This window comes from Schistocerca americana, chromosome X, assembly GCF_021461395.2.
Source record: "Schistocerca americana isolate TAMUIC-IGC-003095 chromosome X, iqSchAmer2.1, whole genome shotgun sequence".
NCBI classification, from domain to species: domain Eukaryota; kingdom Metazoa; phylum Arthropoda; class Insecta; order Orthoptera; family Acrididae; genus Schistocerca; species Schistocerca americana.
In genome coordinates, this window is record NC_060130.1 from 792,610,650 (window position 1) to 792,624,544 (window position 13,895).

Consider the following 13,895-nt stretch of genomic DNA (forward strand, 5'->3'; position numbering starts at 1 on the left):
GGACTTATCCCTTGCACACTCCCCGTGAGATCCACATTCCCAACATGTCCACAACACTACATTCGAAGTGTGCCTAATAGATGTTTGCCCATCATACTCTATTAGGCTCAGATGGATAGAGCGTCTGCCATGTAAGCAGGAAATCCCGGGTTCGAGTCCCGGTCAGGGCACACATTTTCAACATGTCCCCAATGAAGTGTGTTAACGCCTGCTTGCAGCTAGGGTGTCCTTTTAATTATCATTTCATCTACAGAACAACTCCAAAACAAAGTCTAGTCCAATGATTAAAATTTTGTCTTTCTTTGTAATGTACTGAAGAATCAATAAGAATGCCGGACCTCCTGGATAACTTAAAATTATCAATATTATATAAAACTTTTATACAGTATTCTATTAGTTCATTAGGCAAATTATTTCGATATTTACACATCACAAAAGTAGGATTTCAAGTTAATCAGTTTGAGAATATTTGAGGTTTGGTAGTTCTGCTGTTAAGACAGTCTTAATTAATATTCGTTATCTACTTAAATTTTTTGACTTCAGCTGTCTAAATACAAAAATTATTTTTTCGAAGCAAACACTGATTCTTGATATTTAAGCTGCTTGCCAATGCGGTATTGATTACTTGCACTATTACGTATTCTGAGGAATGAGTTACTCTGTCACAATGAATATCTCTGTGAGCGAATGACTTTGAGCCAAAGCAAGTCTTAATATGTTTTCTGCTAGTGAACATCAATAAATGATGTTTTGTGAAATTTTGTGGCGACCGAAGTTTAAGATGTAGAATTGAATCAGCTTTACCATTTGGTCACTCCTCCCTGTAGTAATAGGTGGAAGTCCTAAATGTAAGTTGTTGGATAATAAAGTTTAATTAATTTTCCAGTCGATCTATTTCTTTGACGTGTAAATTAGGGAAAATAGCCAAGTAAAGTATATTTCTATCGCCTGGTCGTGGAATCGATGAGTTTATCAACATTCTCTGAGGCATTTGTAATTCATCGTGTCCAAATATTTGTAAAATGATTGACAAATAAGCTGCTGGAACTGATACTGAAAACAACAGTCGGGAAACTTTGCCACGAAATTTTACGTTAATTGGTAGTAATTTATCTCCAAAAACTAGGGTTGTTTATAGTAACTTTTCGTGATACGGTAAATATTGATAGTATAGATGAAGCACCCTCATTAACCTGAAAAGACTAAATACGTGGTACATCACGATCAAATGTAGGATAAATGACTGCATCGAAAATTACAATAATAAATACATGTGCGCAATGAGGATCGTTAAGACAGTATTAGGTACAGGTAGAAGTTATGAAAAATTTTCAAATGACATTACTGCCACTGCTTCTACTTCTCGTTCCACTTAGCCCGTTGGTTATCAACAACGATGCCAGTGTTAAGCCGAGTAAAATTGAATTACGGCTATGTGACTCAGTCTTAACGAACCAGACTATTGATCTAAAGCTCGTGTTTTCGGTCCCCAGTCAATCTAGAATGTTTATCTGTAACTTCCACTCCCACTCACCATAAGTGGCTGGCTAAGTAGTCTCAGTTGTAGGACGAAGGCAACAGCATACCACCTCCAATAGGATGTTACCTAGCAAAGCACTGTGGTGTTTAAACTGACATATGGGTGTCAGAACAGCTTTACATTTTTGACTTGCCCTCATTAAAACTAATTTCAGCAACAGAAAGCACTGTAACCAAAAGGCATAGGTCTGGAATCACTCATGAGATGTTCCACAAGGATCATTGCATGGACCACTGCTACTTATAATCGTTTTAAATGGCATGCCCTACAATACAGGCACCTTAATGGTTTGCATGACTCAATCCAGACAATGTTTTTATTTTTGGGAAAAGTGTAGCATATTAAAACCACGGAACAAAGTGTTTATTAAGTTACATAATACTTGGTTTGAAGATAATCAGCTAACTATACGGACAGGGGGGAGGGGGGGGGGCTTTGGAGGAAACTATGAATGTTATTTTCAACATATGTCCAAGCTTGATATTGAGTGATTATGTACCAGAAGATGACCAGAAGATTCTACCCTGAAACAATGTGGCAGGAAGTTACATCCAGCAGTTCTCCAGATATTTCTTAGAACAGTTTAAATTTTTGGAAGTTTTGAATATCAAAATTTGAAAATAGCTCAAAAGATGATGTTATTTATTTAACATTTCAAAATACCAAAATTGTATGTTCTTTCTAAACTACTTGTATTTTCTACTGTTGTATTCTGTCATGTATGTGAAGTTACCTACTTAACAGCATGCAGCTCAACATTTAACCATTAACCACATTGTACAGAATTGAGAAATAATGTTCGCTGAATCTTTGATCTTCCTTTCTCTCCATTTGTCATGTGTACTGTCATTGGCAGGGACTGATACTATTCTGTATGTAGCTAAGCTTTGTAACATGTCAACCCCCATTGTAAAGTATATTTTAAGTTACTAAGAATGCTATTGAGTGTCTTAAAACCCATAAGTGTGATTGAATAAATAAATACACCATAAAAGAGTTTGGTTTCGTGATATTGGTATTCACAAAGTGTAATGTAATACTTCCAATAACTAGGTGTAGTGGATACGTGATGTATGCTTAGTCATAAATCTGACTCTGCTGTTATGTCTTACCAGTTTTATTTCAGATTACTCATTGAATGAAATAGTGCAGTGTTTCAGACATTGGACTCACATTTGGATGAGACACTGTTCATATCCCTGTCTAGTCACTGAGATCTAGATTTTGTAGAATTTCCCTGAAATGTTTAAGATGAAATACAGACTGGTTTATTTGAAAAGCTTGATATCTGTCTCTAATGACTGTATCATCAACAAGACATTCCATAAATTAATGTAGTCTATCATATTGGAAGATATATCATGTGAGGGTAATCATGAGATGAATAATAGACTAAGGTAACAGGAGCAGTAAGTTTCCTTACATGTCTTTTGATGAATGTGACGACACAGCTTCGATAAAGTTAGTTCTGTGCTTCGTTTTTGTTTTATTGTTAACTCTTACCTTTCATCTTTAATGCGTTCACTTCATTTGGCTTTACAGATTTTATAGGTTCACCATGGTGGTTGTACAGTTGTTCACTGCTGACATTTTCAAAAATTTTTGTGAAGGTATCTCACCTGAGGAACAATAATATCCTCAGCAAATTACTGTTTGGATTTAAGAAGAGATTCTCTAATGACAGTGTTCACTCACAAAATTTTACGTGCATTAAATAGTAAAATAGTGCTGGTTGGTATTTTGTCAACCTATCTAAAACATTTGACTGTGTGAATCACAGTATTCTTGTAGATAAATTGAAGTTTTAAGCATTTGAGGGTATAGCCAACCAGTGGATGTCATATCTATCGAAAAGAATGCAGAAAGTTGTACTTAGTAATCCAGCCTATATAGTCGAGCTGTGTTATTACAACTGGGAAGAAATCACTTGTGAGATTCTACAAGGCTCAGTCTTAAGTCCAGTATTGTTTCTCATAAAAACAATCATCCATCTAATATACAATAAGCGGAATTAGTTCTTTTTACAGATGACAATAGTATTGTAATTAATCCAGGTATATGTACAGAAACAGAATGAATGGTAAACAATGTTCTCAAAAGTATCATTGACTGATTTTATGCAAATGGTCTCTCTCTCAATTTTAAAAAGGGGTGCTACTCCAGTGACAAATGTAACATCAGGTGAGGAAATAATAAATTTGGTGGGAACTTCAAAATTTTTGTGTGTGCATATTGATGAGAATTTAAACTTGGAAAAGAACATTCTCTACCTCCTAAATCAACTTAGTTCAGCCACATTTGCACTTAGAATCGTTGCAAATCTTAGGGAGAGAGAAATCAGTAAGTTGACATATTTTCATTCAAAAATGTCATATGGAATTATGTTTTAGACTAAATCAACTTTAAAAAGAAAGTCTTCATGGCTCAAAAACATGCAGTAAGAAATATATGGTGCTCACCCATGATCATGTAGTAGGCATCTGTTTAAGGAGTTGGGCATTCTGACTACTGTTTCATAGCATATTTATTCCCTCCTGAAGTTTTTTGTAAATAATTCACTGCAGTTCAGAAGGAACAGTGATATACATAATTACAATACCAGAAGGTAAAAAATGACATTCATTGCTCGACATTAAGGTTGTGTTTAGCACAAAAAGGGCTGTATAATGCTGCAGCTAAAAATGTTTGAATACTTAGCTGGAGATATAAAATGTCTGGCAGCAGCAAAGTTAAATTTAAAAACAAACTGAAAAGTTTCTCCATGACAACTCCACTCTGTATAAAAATTTCTGTTATTGTAACGTGTAAAAGGTGGTGGGTAGCAATTACTAACTCACATCTGTATGTTGTTCTTTTTGTTTCTATCTTTATTTTTTCTCTTTTCTTTTATTAACAAAAAATAAATGTTCAGCATGCAGCCACATTTACAAATTAATTTGCAATGTGAATGTAAAATGACTTTTTCCACATTGCGATTTATTGTACAAAATGATCTGTAGAACATGAAACTGACTGATTCCTAATCACCAATGGGTTTGATAGCATTAATGGTCAAACCTGGTGGATTCTAGCATATTCATGAATACTTTTGTTTTTGTATATGTCAGTGTTCATACAAATGAGTTCCAATGGGAGAGACATTGGAATGTTACAATGGGCAAATATAGCTTGAAGGTATGACCTTAGCAGAAATTTTAGTCCACAGTACCATTTGGAATGTGAAGGTATATTTCAGTTTGTGTACTAATCAAAAGTGACATTGTGGGTTCAGCCATATCCAATACATTTCTTAGAAATTAGTGAGCAAGCTGTTTTTGTACTCTAATAATAGTAAATAGACAAGTTTCCCATTTTTGTCTGTAATACCACTGCTGCTGCCAGTTATGAGTATTGAAAGTGAGTGAATATCACAGTAATTAAGAGAGGCAGAATTATTATTACAAGCTTTTTAAAGTGTGACAACCAAATGCAAAATTTTGTCGCTTGTAACTTAAATATGAGGTCAAGTACATCAGAAAACTTGTAGCAGTGTACTATATTATCTTTTGATAGCAAATAAAATTTCAGCCCTGAGAATTTGCTGTCTCATATATATATATATATATATATATATATAGTATAGTGTGTCAACAAGCTTGTTTCAAAGTTGTTTGTTTACTGCTCTGTAAAACAGTAAAACATTGCACCAGCTCCAATGCAGCCCCACGGTGAAGCTGTTCTTGAATGTGGGATGAGTTAGCTGACATTTGTAAGCAGTTGGACATTGTCTTAATACTGTCAAATGATTGGAAGCTGCTGTAAATGGGTGTTTTGGGAGGGTTCTCCAGAGTCCTGTACTAGGGATACCAAAGATAGCTCAAGTATTACCCTCTCCTGTGGATACTGTCTTGTCCAGTAGAGGTGTGGAATCTGTCACTACTTAGCCAGTTGTCTGTGAGTGCTTTGTCAGTGTTAGAGCTAGGCACCCTTTACAGGGGAGACAGGGCCCAGGGAAAACCTGAGGTGTTTTGTTACAACTATCAACTTAACCAACAAGTTTGAGGTGCTGTCTTCCACTGAAATAAAAACTGAGCCAGTGAGACTCATCTCACTTGTTGGGAAACCTACTGTGTTCTGTGGCCAAAAAAGGCAAATACAAATGGTTAGGGTGTATTAATCACCAGCAGTTCAAATGTATGGTCTATAATGGTACTCCTTTGGAAAATGATGGCAAGGGATGAGAAGAAACACCAGGAGCACTCAGTGTAAATATCTGGGAGCATCATTTAACGTGTTGAAGAGCCTGTTCCAACTGCCATTCAGAGAACAGAGTGCAACCAATTACAGATTGTGGCACACATTGGAACAAATGATCCCTGTTATCTGGGCTCCAAGGTCAGACTTGGATCATTCCAGCAATTGGCAGAGAAGGGTGAGAAGACCAGTCTTGATCACAGAGTTTCAGTGAAGCTCACAGTTTGCAGCGTTGCTCCAAGAACTCATTGTGGCCGCCTGATTCTGATCGGAATGGAGAGACTGATTCAGAGACTGTGACTTCCTGGACAAGTGTCACAGGGTTGAGAACAATAGGGTCCCCACTAAACCTTCAGAGACTGCTTTCCAGATAGTTGATTTTTGTGGGGGTGCACACTTTTTTTTAGATTAGATGACATTCCAAAAAGTCTAGATAATGATAGCTGTAGAGGCTTTGAAGTGTCACTATATAAAAAAAAAAAAGAAAACCCCCTATAGGTGATACTATTAAAATTGCTGTGATTAACTTCTGGAGTGTTCAGAACAAAGTGTCATAGTTTAAAGCTCCCTGAAAACACAATGGAGCTCATGTAATACTAGTTACAGAAAGGTGGTTAACACCCAAAATTGATAGCAGTGAGATTTTTGAGGAAAATTTAAGTGTGTATTGAGATGATATAGAAATGGAAATAGAAGTGTATTTTTCACAGTAGACAAGAAACTCAAATCCACTGAACAGAAAATGAAACTGAGCATGAGATTTTCTCTGCAAGATTCATTAATAAAGGTGAGCATAATCTTATAATCAGAGCCTTCTATCAACAACCAGACTCACCTCCAGATGTAACTTCACCAATTGCACTGTCATCATCAGAGAAGGCATAAATCATCCAACAGTCATTTGACAAAAGTTCCAGTTTTGTAAGTGGTGTTTGTGACAGGAGACAAATATCCTGTGACTCATTGCAAAATGCATTCTCTGAAAAATAATGAGAGTAATAGTTCAGAAACCCATTCGTGATGGAAATACATTAAATCTAGTGCAACAAAGACACCGGACCCCTTTGAGGAGGTCCACAGTAAAACTGGTAACAGTGACCGTAAGGCAGATGTAGCAACAATTACCACTGAAGCACAAAGGGCAACTAAAACAAGTAAAATGATTTATATGGTGAGCAAACAAGTGAACAGCAGCAGTGTCGTATCCCAATGAAGAACTCTAAACATTTAGCTTTGGAGGGGAGAACGGAGAGCTGTGGGTTGGGTTTAGAAGAATAGTTGACCATGCACTTAATAGATATGTACCCAGTAGAACAGTTAATGATGGAACTGTAAGCAAACTTGTAAAGAAACAGTGTGTACTGCATGATAGGTGTAAAGTAAAGCAGAGTGTCATGGATAGTGAGGTTCTGGATGAAAAACATTTGGCTGTCAAGAAGGCTATGCTTCAAGCCTTCAGCGAGTGTCATAGCAGAATAATATCAAAGAATCTCTCACCAAACCTGAAGAAGTTCTGGTTGTGTGTGAAGGCTATTAATCATTCCAAGACTAGTTCCAGACCCATATGGATGACAGGAAATGAAACTGAGGGTAGCAAAGGAAAAACAGAAATGCTGAATTCCATTTACAAATGTTCCTTTACAAAGGAAAATCCAGGAGTATTGCTCCACTTTAATTCTTGACCACTGCATATATGAGTGATATAGATTTAGTCAAGTGGTGTTGAAAAACAGATTAAACTGCTAAAACTGAACACGACACCAGGTCCAGTGGAATTCCTATCAGGTTCTATATTGAATTTGTGGCAGAGTTAACCCCTCATTGAACCATAATCTACTGTAGACTCCTCAGGCGAAAAACCATCCCCAGAAGCTGGAAGAAAGCACAGATCACAATCTTGTAAGAGGATTAGCCAAAATGATCCATAGAACTACTGCCCAGTACCCTTGGCATCCATTTGTTGCAAAATCTTAACATGTATTCTGAACTAAAACATAATGAGGTATCTTGAACAGAATGTCGTCCTTCATCCCAACCAATATGGATTCCGAAAACACTTATCATGTGAAACCCAACTTGCACTTTTCTCACTTGACATCCTGAAAGCCATGGATGAAGACAGCCAGTTAGATGCAGTATTTCTTGATTTCCAACAAATAGTTGACTCAGAACCACACCTAAGCTTATTATCGAAGGTATGTTCATATGGGGTGCTGAGTGTAATTTGTGACTAGATTGATGATTTCGTGGCAGGGAGACTGCAGCATGTTATCTTGGATGGAGGGTTATTGACAGATGTAGAAGTACCTTCAAGTGTGCATTAATCCTTGCTGTTCGCATTGTATAGTAATGACCTTGCAGATAATGTTAACAGTAACCTCGGACTTTTCACACATGATGCAGTCATGTATAATCAAATACTGTCTTTTAAGCTGCACAAAAATTCTGTCAGATCGTGATAAGATTTCAAAGTATTGCAAAGATTGGCAACTTGCTTTTAATGTTGAAGATGTTAAATTGTACTTTTCACAAAGTGGAAAAAAAGTAGTATCGTGTGACTAAAATATCAATGACTCATAATTAGAATTGGTCAACTCGTACAAATATATAGGTGTAACAGTTTGTTGGATATGAAATGAAACAATCACATAGGCTCAGTCATAGGTAAATCAGGTGGCAGATTTTGGTTCATTGGTAGAGCATTAGGAAAATGCAATCGATCTACAAAGGCTATTGCTTACAAAACACTTACGTGACCTATCCTAGAATATTCCTCAAATATACCTCTACAAAATAGGATTTATGGAGAATTTTGAATGTATGCAGAGGAGGACAGCATGAATGTTTTGTTTGATATCTGGGAGAGTTTCACGTAGATGCAGAAGAAACTAAACTGGTAAATACTTTAAGATAGATACAAGCCATCCCAAGAAAGCCTACTAGCAAGAACCAGCTTTAAATGATGAATCTAGAAATATACTACATCCCCTTCATGATGCTCCCTTAAGGTTTCAACTATAAAATTAGGTTAATTACAGTGCCCGTAGAGATGATTAAACAGCCATTCTCCCCGTGGTCCATATGTGAATGGAACAGGAAGAAGTGCTAATAACTAATACAATGGGAAGCACAGTATGCCATACACTTCATAGTGGTGTGTGGAAAATGGATGTAGATGTAGAAAAAAATCTTATGTTTGTTAACCTCGTTTTTCCCTAGCAGTTTCTCATGAGAGGCAGAATGACAAAACGTGCAGAATTAAAGGCATGTGCTGTTAGAATCATAAAAATTTTAATTAACAGGCCCATAATTTTAAATATAAAGTAATAAAATAAAACAATGTTTTGTATGTGGGTGGGACAGTTATAAACAGTGATTTTATATACACACAATTAAAACTGAGTAATATGCCTGCATTTAGAAGAAGCAAGATTCAAACACATGTATGACATCAAGATTTAGGTTTTCCATGGTTGCTTAAGGTGAATGCTGGGGTTGCCCACAGGCACTAAAGGCCAGTCTGTTGTGCCCCCACACTGACAACAACACTAATAATAATAATAATAATAATAATAATAAGAATTATTATCATCATCATCATCATGTGGGATTATGCTGTTTCAATGGGTGAAATCCTGTGCAGGCTCTTCAACAATGCCATCCTAGAATTCACTTTAAGCAATCTAAGATTGTACATAAAATGCATTATCTATTGTTTATCTTGCACATAAATTGGCTTTGTCATTGGTCCTTAATAATATAGTACATAATAATACATTAATTACTAAAAGTAAAAGATACATGGTTTTGGTAATGTCATTATCATGCATATAAAAAAACTTTAAGCAATGAAAACTACAGATTGTAATATCAACAATATAAGGAAAGGTGACATGTTGAATGCAAACAGACACAATGAAAACACTGCTATACATTTATCTTTCGCCCAAGGCCTTCTTCAGGAAAGGAAAGCACGTGCGCGTGCACACAAACCAAACACACCTCATACACACATAACAGCCATCTCTGGCAGCTTGAACTGGCAGCAGTGTGTGTGCATGAGGTGTGATTGCTTGTGTGAATGAATGTGTATCTCTGTTGCCTTTCTGAAGAAGGCTTTGGCCTAAAGCTAAATGTGTGACAGTCTTTTCATTGTGCCTGTCTGCATCTCAAGGGGTCATCTTTATTGTGAGTTGCAATCTATACATTTCCTTATATTGTCAATACAATAAAAAAATAAAATAAAAAAAAAAAAAAGATTGGTGGCATGGACTCTGCAGAGTTCATTGTAAAGTTTTTGTGGATTCACTTGGTGAGAGTTTCTGTATTTAATCTTCAATTTAACTGTCATAAATGCTAAGAGCTGGGTAAAAAAAAGGACAATTTTTCAAAGACTTTTTTTTCATGCAATGGAAATGTTAATGTATAAGGATTGTCTCGAACAAACGTGTCCAATGAAATATAGGATCAGAATAACACACAATAGGCACTTGAAGAAAGTCATTGTTCACCACGACTGTTTCTGCATGAGATAAGATACCAGAGGTAAGTTATTCCAGGTGTGAATGGTACTTTGCAATTAATGTGAGTACCTAAAAGTTTTACCCAATAAAATTTGTACAGCCGTTCATAATTCCAACAGAATATAGCATGGTTTGGTTGGATTATGTGGGAGTTAATAAATGGTAAACCATTTAAAAGCAAATTTAAGACATTTTTGTTATTTGTGGCTGAAATGTTCAAGTGTGTTATAGGTAATTATATTCCAGAATGAATTTTCACATTACAGTGGAGTGTGCTCTAATTACCAACTTACATATCAAACTCATGTGTTGGATTAGGACCCAAACCTGTCTCTTTGCTTGTTGTGGGCAAGTGCTCTAGTGACTGGGCTACCCAAGCACAGTTTGTGACCTACCTTCATAGCTTTACTTCCAGCAGTACCTCTTCTCATACCTTCCAAACTCCTCAATTATTCTCCTGTACTCTTTGTGAGATTAGCACTCTAGGAAGGATATTGTGGATAAATTGCTTAGCCACAGTCTAGAAATTGTTTCCAGAACAAGCCACTGCTAGAAGGGTATGTTCCAATCCATACCAGTCACTTGTCAAGTGTGTTAATATTTAGCAAAAGTAATTGGGCAGTCATGGATACATGGTGGCTTTTATGATAATTTTATGCCAGAATTTTTTTTATTGTATAGATTTATAATTGCTAATGTAATTATAATTGCTTTGGCCAATACCTCACATTAACATTGTTTTCAAGGACAAAGCATGACTGCCACGGACAGTTTTTAGGTTCTGCAGTATTTAATGAACTGGATATTAAACCCATAATACTTGATTTAACATAGTAAGAGGGTCATATAATAATAGTGAAACATACTGTTCAGCCTATTTCCTTCCCTATCCTTCACCAAGTAGAGCTTGTGATCAATCTCTGATGACCTTACTATCAGCAGGATGTTTAACACTAGTTATTCCTTCCTTCTATTATCGAGAACTGAATTTAAATTACAATTAATACTGTGCAATCCTACACCATATAATAAAAATGAAAAATGCAATACTGATGTGAACTATTATTATGTAATAAACATAAAAATGACGATATAAATGAGGTGCAGTCCCTTGACAATCATGGGGGTGGGGAGACGAAGGTAAACATCATCCGTCACTCACATATCTCATCTTTTTAATTTCATTCTTGTATATGGTGCCTATTTGGGATCAACATATGCAGTTTCTTGAAGGCGTTTTACTCTTTTTAATTACTGATGGTTCATTACTCTGATGTGCTATTAGTGTAGTACTTGGAAAACCCTAATATTTTAAATAAATTATTTGGATTGAGAAAATCCAGCTGTAATTCTCTGAAACTGGTATGAAAAGTAAACATAAATGGAAGCTGCATGCTGAAAATTCTTTCCACTTATAGAATGAAGGTCTTGCCTCTAGGCTAAATGCTTTCAATCATATTGTAGAAAAGCGCCAAGTTGAATTAGCTGTAATGTTGCAGACAGCATAGGCAGGTAGCAGTTTCTTCGACAAAACCTTCTAAAATACCATAGAAACCATTTATTAATGAAATAACAGTATTGATTCCAGCTATACGGGTGTTTGTGACAAAGCATTAAATTCATGTGACATGGTATCGCAAATCTGTGCCTCCAGTTAACAACCCAGTGGCATTTTCTGACAGACTGCAATGCGTATTTGTAATGCCCTTTTGTAAAAGTGTAAACAAGCACAGAATATCTGTTTACAAACATTTCACAGCTTCTAATTTTTGCAGTTTTAATTTTTTTATACAAAAGTTTTGAGAAAGTTAGCTGTAATATATTAACAATCTCTCAATTCAACTTCCACAAGGCTTCTCTCAACAGTAAGAATTTTTTTTTAAATTTCATAACTGAAGTTCTGGCAAAATGAAACTTGGAGAAAGTCTTGTTGGTATTTCTATAACCTTGCTGAGTCTTTTTACTGTGTAGAACATAAAATTTTTTTCATGCACACCTGACAGCAGCTTATGACTGCTTCGGATAACTAAAATTGCTTGTTTATTATCTGTAAATGTTGATCTGTCTATTTATTGTAACATGAACTACAGATTTGAACTAAATCGCAAAGATTGAATAGAACTGAGGATACATTCAATCTTTAAACTTGGGCTGACATTTAATATTCTCATTTCATGTCCTCATGTAGTGCTGATGTCAACCACGGCTACTTCCTAATTTTAGACCAACTTTTACCAGCAGGGTTTCTTAAAAGGGCCAGCAAGTCACTGTGACCAGTGTCTCATACAAATTTCATGCAAGAGCCACTGAATGTATGACTACAGAGTTGTAGGGCATCCAATAAAATTCTTAGTGTAGAAGGTTCAGGAGAGTGTCTCTTTTACTGTAATACTACACCACATCACAGTGACTCAGTTGGACTTGTGATCCATTTATTGGGCCATAGGTTTTACCTCACACTTACACTGACCATGTTTCAGAAGTTAGTTTGGATCTGATGAAGACAGTAGCCAAAACATGTTATGTAGTAAATAATAATTCATAAGCAGTCTAGACTATTATTCAGCTATAATTTTTGTAGTATTCTTACATTCCATCCTGGATTTTCCATTGTTTGATTTTGCCTATTACACTTTTGCATGAGCTGTATTGACCTGTTAAGATTCTAGCAGCTTGTCTGTGAATTTTGTTTGATGGGTAGGCTCTACTGGCATACTTACTTGACAAGCACTTCAAATTCCATCAGAATTACAGTGGTATTTCCTAGACCCCTCCCAACAAATCTGAGTAGTTCTCCATTCACCTTACCACCGATTTACCCCTATTAAATGCCATTTTCGAGTACAGCCCCTGGGTATGAAAACAATGTGTGACAGTCCAGAAGTTACCACTAATATTGTATTGGATGCTACTGGGTTCATTTTCTTATGGCCATTAACTTGCATGTATCCACATTTTAGAGGGTTGCTATTAATCACAAGACATGGAAATTATGTTCTGCATTTCTGTATGATCATCTAGTGGTGATTCTTTTCTGTGGACAACAGCCTTTCATGGGAACAGTCTGAGCCTATCTGATAACTTTTTTCTGTGCATAGAGGACATTAGCAGTGCAACTTGTCTTCCTTTGCAGGAAACTGATGTTACTTTCATTTCTTTTGAACATTTCCTCTTCCAGTATAACATACTAAGTCTTATAATCCAAAAATTCTTTAAGCGAATCATATTTATGTGAAGATACATCATACAATCATATTTTGGTTATAAGTTGACACAGCAGTATAGACAATGTTGAGGTTCTGCAAGTTGACAAATGGGAATGAAAGCATGATACTGTGAACTAGTGGACAAATGCTGCTATCAGAGCACAAAACATGTAAATATCTTAATTTAAGAGACTCTGACTGAAAAATGGGGTACCGGCTGCCTCATTCTACCTTCCTCAGCACCTTTAAACATTTTCTCAAAAATTTTGGCATGCAAAAACAGTCACACTTTTTTAAACATACAACTCGCCTCAAACTCCCATAAGCTCCCCTAGCTGTAATTTTCTCACACCTGCTAGCCCATTGCTGTAAGTCACTCATTCCCATCCACTC

General features: G+C 36.1%; 1 protein-coding gene across 1 annotated transcript in view; it reads left to right on the top strand.

Moving 5' to 3' along the window:
- The first annotated feature begins 697 nt into the window (after positions 1 to 697).
- LOC124555420 (metalloendopeptidase OMA1, mitochondrial-like) overlaps positions 698 to 13,895 on the top strand; it is a 100,941-nt gene continuing 87,743 nt past the window's right edge. Inside the window, exon 1 of the mRNA XM_047129325.1 lies at positions 698 to 848. The gene's annotated coding sequence lies outside the window, so the exon portion shown is untranslated. The remainder of the gene's footprint in view (positions 849 to 13,895) is intronic.